General features: G+C 40.7%; 1 pseudogene; it reads left to right on the forward strand.

Moving 5' to 3' along the window:
* The first annotated feature begins 1029 nt into the window (after positions 1 to 1029).
* On the forward strand, positions 1030 to 5081 carry LOC112214875 (annotated as a pseudogene).
* Positions 5082 to 8297: the final 3216 nt, after the last annotated feature.

Genomic DNA, 8297 nt, shown 5'->3' on the forward strand with positions numbered 1-8297 from the left:
TTTCAATAACCACAAACACTAAGTCCTATTGTCATACACATACATCTGAAGGAGCGGCTACAAAATAATATTTAAAAAAAAGCTTTTACTGACCGCCACAACAACCAACACAGGACAGAAAAAAAGCTCTCTGACATTGGAACACTGGCTTTCATCAAGCTGGAGAAGAAGTTGGTAATTGAAGAAACAGCTGTATCCCCTGACGAGAGGGAGGGGTCATCATTGAGTGTCATCTCAATAGTTTTGTCAACTCTTCCTTCATGAAAAAAGAGAAAGTAGTGGTACCAAACACATGTTTGAACCCCCCCACCCCATATTATTCAATGCTATTGCGGTTACAACTAATATTAGATTTTATTGGTGCAGCTTTTATGCAGTGGTGGGTCAATGTACATGATGGGTTACTTTAACCATTGGGCTGGGGTTGGGTCGGTAGTATTAGCAGCACTAAAGATCATTCACAGTATCATTTCCAAACATCAAAAGAGAAAGAATTGAAGTTAATGTTTCATTTCTCTCAATATAGAAGCAGCCGTATCAAGCAAATATTTGATTTCCTTGATCCAGCTACTCTGACCTGCTTTATAATGCTTAAAAAGTACTTATAAGGAAGCTCAAATTATGGTAAGCCAGAGGACACACTTCTAAGATTGTAGTCGGCCAATAATATCTCTCTTTTCAGTGTTCCGTCCTACTGCATGAAAGGTACATGTAAAGTGCCATCATATATACGGTACACATAAGATGTCCCACTGTCAGACCCACAGACTATACAGTGCAGAAGGGACTATTGTTACAATGATGAATAGAGAAGTATTTATGTTTTACATCAACTTGTGGAAGTGTAAGACATTTTAATTGAATTTATTTTTCAATTATTTGTAGTATGTAGTTAGAATATGAATAAGTTAAGTGCACGTTCTCTCTGTAATGCTAGAAATGGTTTATCCATGTCTTTATCTTTGATCCATTTTGTTTATAAGCTTTGACAGTTTGTGCTTTTACCAAACCAAACGTACAACCCCTGTGATGGTTGCTGAGCTGGGAGACACTGTGACTCTCACTTGCTTTTGTCCCAAATTGTTGGTGACCAGGTATGATTGGTTCAAGCAGAGTTTTGGACAGAAACCCCTCCTCATGGCATCATCTCTTTATATTGGCAAAGATAGTTATTATTCCCACAACTTTATCAAGGACTTTATTGAGACCAATCGTTTGGGTGTGAGGAGAGGAGACTACAGCTGTAACTTGACCATATCCAAGACAGAGCCAGAGGACTCAGCTACATACTATTGTTCTACTACAGACATCTATGAGCAAACATTTGGAGACAGAACTGTTTTATTTGTCAAAGGTAACTAAACATTTGCTTCTTCATTTAAAAAATGTATGGCACTGTATATTGGTATGTTTCTGCAACTACTGTTTTTCACCCACTTCGACTTACATTAGTTACTCACCTTCTTCAGATTCAGAGTCCAACAGCATATCTGTGCTCCAGCAGCCTGTGTCTGAGTCAGTCCATCCAGGAGACTCTGTGACTCTGAACTGTACAATACACACTGAGACCTGTGCAGGAGAACAGTGTCTATCGGTTCAGACATGGCTCAGGAGAATCCTGCTCATGAATCATTTACACCCATGGAGACAGGAGTGATCAGTGTGCGAAGAGCTCTGAGGCTGCGTCTCCTACACAGAGCTGTGTCTATAACCTCCCCAAGAGGAACCTCAGCTTCTCTGATGCTGGGACTTACTACTGTGCTGTGGGCTCATGTGGGGAGATACTGTTTGGAGACGGGACCAAGCTGGACATTGACTGTAAGTGATACTTCTGACATCTATATAATCAAAGTTCTTTAGATTGCAGACAAGGTATCGTTCATATATTTTTTAAATTATTCAGATATCTTTGTTTTTCTATATCATTCAGGTATCTTTGTTTTTCTACATCACTCAGATATCTTATTTTTTTCTATATCCTTCAGATATCTTTGTATATGAGAGAATAAAATATGACTCAGATCAGGCCGAGTCTTGTTGGTGTCTCTAAATTTGTCATAGCTTTATCCCTCAGTGTCTCAGTGTCTCCATCCCTATTTGATATTTCACAGATGGTTGTAAGGAGGACCATCTTCTGTTCATGTATTGCCTTGGCAATACATGGGTCTGTGTGTCCTCCTCATCATTGTCCTTACTTGTGTTTTGTACAAGATGAGCAAGTGCATAGGTAAGCGACAATATTGTGCAAGATCCAGTATGCTTCTCAATTGTTGTTACAGCTACATTAGTAGACATGTTTTGGTCAAAACTGGTCAAAAAAGCTCTTCAATGTATGATGAATATGATTATATTGATTATTTGTGTTTGATAAAAAGGAACGCACCCTCAGCCAACTACTCCTGCAGTCCCCAGTCATGATAACCAGCTAACCTGATCTAACACTTGTTTAGTTGTTGCTGAATCAATGTATTTTTCCTTCAATCAAAATATGAAAATATTAATTTTATTAGTGGATTGTTTCACTATACCGCAATATTTAGTATAATACCAAATATTTAGATTTTAATTTTTCTTATTCCTCTCAGGATCAAGAGCCTGTTACTCTCCATTACGCCGCTCTGAACGTCGTCCTCAAGAAACCAAAGTCCGGGAGACAGAGGAGCGCCATGGAGACAGACACTGTGTTCTCTGGAGTGAGGCACAAAAACATGGACAGAAATGTACACTTTTACTCTTTATGAATTTGCATTGATTCTGTGTTTTCTACACTGTATGTTTGACTGTGGCTTTTTCATTGTAAGTTACAATTACTTACATTGATACTGTTATTCCATTTTGATCAAATATAACATTCAACTGCTTTCAAAAAGAGGAATTGTTTGATGAGCATTCATAGTTTTGTCATTACGTTTCTACAACACTTTCACCCACAGATTCAGTGTGCAACAACCATATCAAGCCAATGCTCAATGTAAAACACAAGGTTGGTTGCATAATAACTGTAAATATCTATTGCTGGTGTTTTAGCCTTTCAAACGGTCTTCTTTTAGCTTTATCCTGTATCACAGCTCACTGTGGTTTTCTGACTGCCTTGAATAGATGTTCCACTCACTCACGTAAACTCAACTCTAACCCCCAGCAATGACCATCAGTCCTCACCACACTCTCTTTTCACACCCCATCTAAAACACCAACATCCATGTCACTAAGAGCCCAACTCTCTCTCTCTCCATAACAAAAGACTGAACTAAAAATACACTTCTTAGCTGAATATACTTTGAACAGAATTGATATGGTTGAGAGACTGATAATAAACATGACCATGTTCACTTTGTAATGGAGAAGTTTTCACAAACTGTTGACAACATGTGAATACGTATAAGTGCACCTTGCAGGAGTCCAATCCATTCATTTTTCAACAGGGAGCAGCAAAGCACATGGAAGTCCCCACAACTGCCTCAACAGTCAAGTTGGCAGCAACTTGTAGCTATGAAGAATCTATAACAAGGTAATATAGTTATTACATGCTTATTACACATCTATAACATGGTCGAAATCATTTCCAGCATCTTTAAATAGCAGCCACCATACAGGCCAAACAGTCATCATCCCTGGATCATGACTACTAACCTCAACATAGTTATAATAAAGTGTAGCTTAGTAACAAGGAGCAACAATCACTCAAAATGAAACAGGCAGTAGAGAACTGTATGATGAAGACTCATTTGTTTGACTGTGTAGATTTGTAATTGAGTTCCAGGGAGTCCTTGCATAATTAAGGCACACAACCTATTGTTTTCAAGTCCTCTGAAATGTCTTGAACTAGTTTTAGATGTGTTGATAGCATGACACACACATCCACCCACACACAGCTAACAAGTTCACAGGTACTTGAGGTCTTCTCTAAGTACGAGGCTATATCTATTCTTTGGTCAGGCCTGTTGGCCTTGTACACACAGGACCCTCCTACCTGCTCTCTGTGTCTCTGTGGTTTTCAGCAGGATGTCTATTCTGGTGTCAGTCAGTTGTTTTCACATTTGTTATTGTTGTTCATGTTTCTACTGACAGCTTGCAGTCACAGCAAACCAGTTCTTTATAAATTTACTTGGATATATATAGTTATCTGAAATCAGTTTCAAACCACAAAGAACTGCTAATGAACTCTCCAAGTTAAGCATCTCATGTCATAATACGGAACCATCTATACTATATATATCTGCTCAGGGTGAGGGGCTATTTTAAGATGATGTCATGGGAGAACTAGTGCATTCTCAATCAGACAAGTGTTCTTGGACAACTGCAGGGTTCTCTGTAAGGAGACCAATAGAGGAGGATCCTCCTTCTGATAGATTGCCTCATATGAGAACAACAGTAACCAGACAGTGATACAGAGTGGATAAAGTGTGTCATGTGTATTGGTTATATTAGGCTGGGGTGTCCAATCAGTGATGCACTCACAGGTGTTACACTAAAGTTAATTCATGTTTCTGTAATTGATAGGGAATGAGACTGACATACAATTGACTTGTTTCATGCTGTAGGTGTTTATCCCATATACACTTCCAATGCTCTACTCCTGTTCACACTTACATTTTAGTAATTTCGAAGACACTCTTATTCAGAGCAGCTTAACGGAGCAAGTAGGATTAATTGCAAAAAAATAAGTAAGTTATAGACCTATATCAAGGACTTCACTGGGACTAAATGCCTGAGTGCGGAGAGAGGAGTTGACAGCGTTAACCTGACCATCTCTAAGACACAGTTAGGGGACTCAGCTACATGCTAATGTGCTGCTATTGAAGTGGGCAAAGTCACATTTGGACAAGGAGCAGATTTGATTGTCAAAGGTAAACTAACTCAAGTAAGTCTTTGTTTTGGATTTTCATTTTGCATTCATGAAATTCTAAATATACAATATAAATTGTTCATAAAAAAAGATCTAGCAGGACAAACAGTTGACACACCATGATCTTACTCTGTCACTCTTTTCAGAATTAGAGTCCAAGAGCATGTCTGTTGCACAGCAGCCTGTGTCTGAGTCAGTCCAGCCAGGAGACTCTGAACTGAACAATACACACTGAGACCTGTGCAGGAGAACACAGTGTCTATTGGTTCAGACATGGCTCAGGAGAATCCCATCAAGGAATCATTAACACCCATGGAAACAGGAGTGATCAGTGTGAGAAGAACTATGAGGCTGGGTCTTCTACACAGAGATGTGTCTACAACCTCCCCAAGAGGAACCTCAGCCTCTCTGATGCTGGGACATACTTCTGTGCTGTGGCCTCGTGGGGAGATACTGTTTGGGAACGGGATCAAGCTGGATGTTGAGTGTGGTCACTCTGATGATCCACAGATGAGAATCCTGGTCCTTCTCTCCGTCATAAGAACTGAAGTTCTCTTCCACTGTCTGACCATCTTCATCATCATCTACACCACCAGGAAATAGATCAATCTAAGACAAATGACGATGGACTTTTTGCAGTAAATGTTGGAAATATCATCATTGAAAATGTGTATTTGTTGAGATTGCTGAGTTGTTTTGCATTCTAAAAATAAATGGCCAGTGACCTTGTTTAAAAAGTTGTGTCAGTTGATTAAATTGTACTTTTGAAATCCATGTATAAGTTGCTTCTTATAGCATTAATAAATATCCATTTAAACAACTGATACTGACTGAAATAGACTTGTTCCTTCCCTTTGTGTTCTGTACATACAGTATGTCTGTATGAATGTGTGCAGAGGGATTCTGCAGACCCAACCTACTGATAAATGCAAATCCCACCCATGCATGCACCCACACAGCGAGATGTTCACATGTACCTGCCCTCTGTGGTCTGCTGTGAGCACAAAACAAGACCGTCTCTACGCTTTGGACAGGCCTGCTGGCCTTTTACACACCCTGTGCCTCTATGTGGTTTTCAGCAGGATGTCTATGTGGTGTCACTTTGTTTTCTCTCATTCTTTCATTGTTGTTCACAACCATGACAATAAGCAACATAGTCCACTTATATACTGTATGTCATGTAGCCTATATCTTGTCACTTGCAAGATCATAGGTTTATTTCATTCAAACTACAATCATTTGTTTACTGAGTTAAAAAATTGTATTAATGTATATTAGGCTACAGTGAAGAGGCCTATCCATGAGGTACACCCCTACTAAACGCTCAACTAGTAGCCTACACTTGAGTTAGTACATGAATGACAGAGATAAGACTGACTTTCATTCTGTAGGTGTTTCCTCCACATACCCTCACAGTAATGCTACACCCTTCATGTCAGGACATGTTCTTTGTATAACAGTCCCCATATAGGTCATCAGGAGTACTGCCTGTAACTGTTATATGGGGAGGGGCTAAATCTATTTTAGGCACACAACTGAGTTTGACAACAAGAGGATACAGGTACATTAATTTGTAATGTATGCTTGAAAATGTACTCCATACTTACCAGATAATATTATACTTTTAACCCCATTAAATTAAAGATATACATATATTCTCTTTACACACTGCCTCATTGTTGGACATCTTTGATTCAGCTGGTGCCCACATAGCAAACTATACATTTCCCCCCCAAAATAATTATTCTAGACACCACAAACTGTCTACCACAAACCTGTACTGGGGTACAGGTTTGTCGAGCTAATTGAGGTAATATGTACATAGGGGTAAAGTGATAATTCATAGATAATAGATTATAAATAGTGAGTAGCAGCAGCGTAAAAAAAAGGTGTGTGTGTGGGGGGGGTCAATGCAAATAGTACATGTAGCCATTTGATTAGCTGTTCAGCAGTCTTAAGGCTGGGGGTAGTAGCTGTTAAGAAGCCTTTTTGTCCTAGACTTGGTGCTCCGGTACCACTTGCCATGCGGTAGCATAGAGAACAGTCTATGACTAGGGTGGCTGGAGTCTTTGACAATTTTTAGAGCCTTCCTCTGACTCAGCCTGATATAGAGGTCCTGGATGGCAGGAAGCTTAGCCCCAGTGATGTACTGGGCTGTACATACCGTCTGTAGCACCTTACAATCGGAGGCCGAGCAGCTCCCAACCAGGCAGTGATGCAACCAGTCAGGATGCTCTCGATGGTGCAGCTTGAAATATTTTTGAGGATCTCAGGACCCATGCAAAAACCTTTCAGTCTCCTGAGGGGAATTAGGCGTTGTCGTGCCCTGTTCACGACTGTATTGGTGTGTTTGGACCATGATAGTTTGTTGTTGGTGTGGACACCAAAAAACTTGACGCTCTCAACCTGCTCCACTATAGCTCCATCAATGAGAATGGGGGCATGCTTGGTGCTCCTTTTCCGGTAGTCCACGATCATCTCCTTTGTCTTGATCCCATTGAGGGAGAGTTTGTTGTCCTGGCACCGCTCTTCCAAGACTCTGACCTCCTCCCTATAGCGTGTCTCATTGTTGTCTGTGATCAGGACTACCACCGTTGTGTCTTTTGAAAACGTAATAATGGTGTTGGAGTCGTGCTTGGCCATTCAGTCATGGGTTAACAGGGAGTACCGGAGGGGACTAAGCACGCACCCCTGAGGGGCTCCAATGTTGAGGATCAGCGTGGCATATGTGTTGTTGCCTACCATTACCACCTGGGAGCAGCCTGTCAGGAAGTCCAGGATCCAGTTGCAGAGAGAGGTGTTTAGTCCCAGGGTCCTCAGCTTAGTGATGAGGTTTGAGGGCACTTTGATTTTGAACGCTGAACTTTAGTCAACGAGCAACATTCTCGCGTAGGTCTTCCTTTTGTCCAGGTGAGAAAGGGCAGTGTTGAGTGCAATAGAGATTGCATCCTCTGTGGATCTATTGGGGCAGTATGCAAATTGGAGTGGGTCTAGGGTTTCTGGAATGATGGTGTTGATGTGAGCCATGACCATCCTTGAAAAGCACTTCATGGCTACAGATGTGAGTTCTACAGGTCGGTAGAAATTTAGGCAGATTACCTTGTTGTTCTCAGGCACAGGGACTATGGTATTCTGATTGAAACATGTTGGTATTACAGGGACAGGTTGAAAATGTCTTTAAAGAAAGATCAATAACTCAAATTATAATGTTAAACCGTTTTTTCTCTTCTCATGCCACTAACACTAACACACCCTCAAACAAACAGCAACCTATTTACAGTTACTCTGCGGTCTGCGATGAACACAATATGAGGATGTATCTACACTTTGTTATGGCCTGCTGCCAATGTATTGTACACAGGACCCTCTGCTCTCTCTCTCTCTCGCTCTCTCTCTCTCTCTCTCTCTCTCTCTCTCTCTCTCTCTCTCTCTCTCTCTCTCTCTCTCTCTG

This window comes from Oncorhynchus tshawytscha, linkage group LG15 (genome assembly GCF_018296145.1).
Source record: "Oncorhynchus tshawytscha isolate Ot180627B linkage group LG15, Otsh_v2.0, whole genome shotgun sequence".
NCBI lineage: Eukaryota > Metazoa > Chordata > Actinopteri > Salmoniformes > Salmonidae > Oncorhynchus > Oncorhynchus tshawytscha.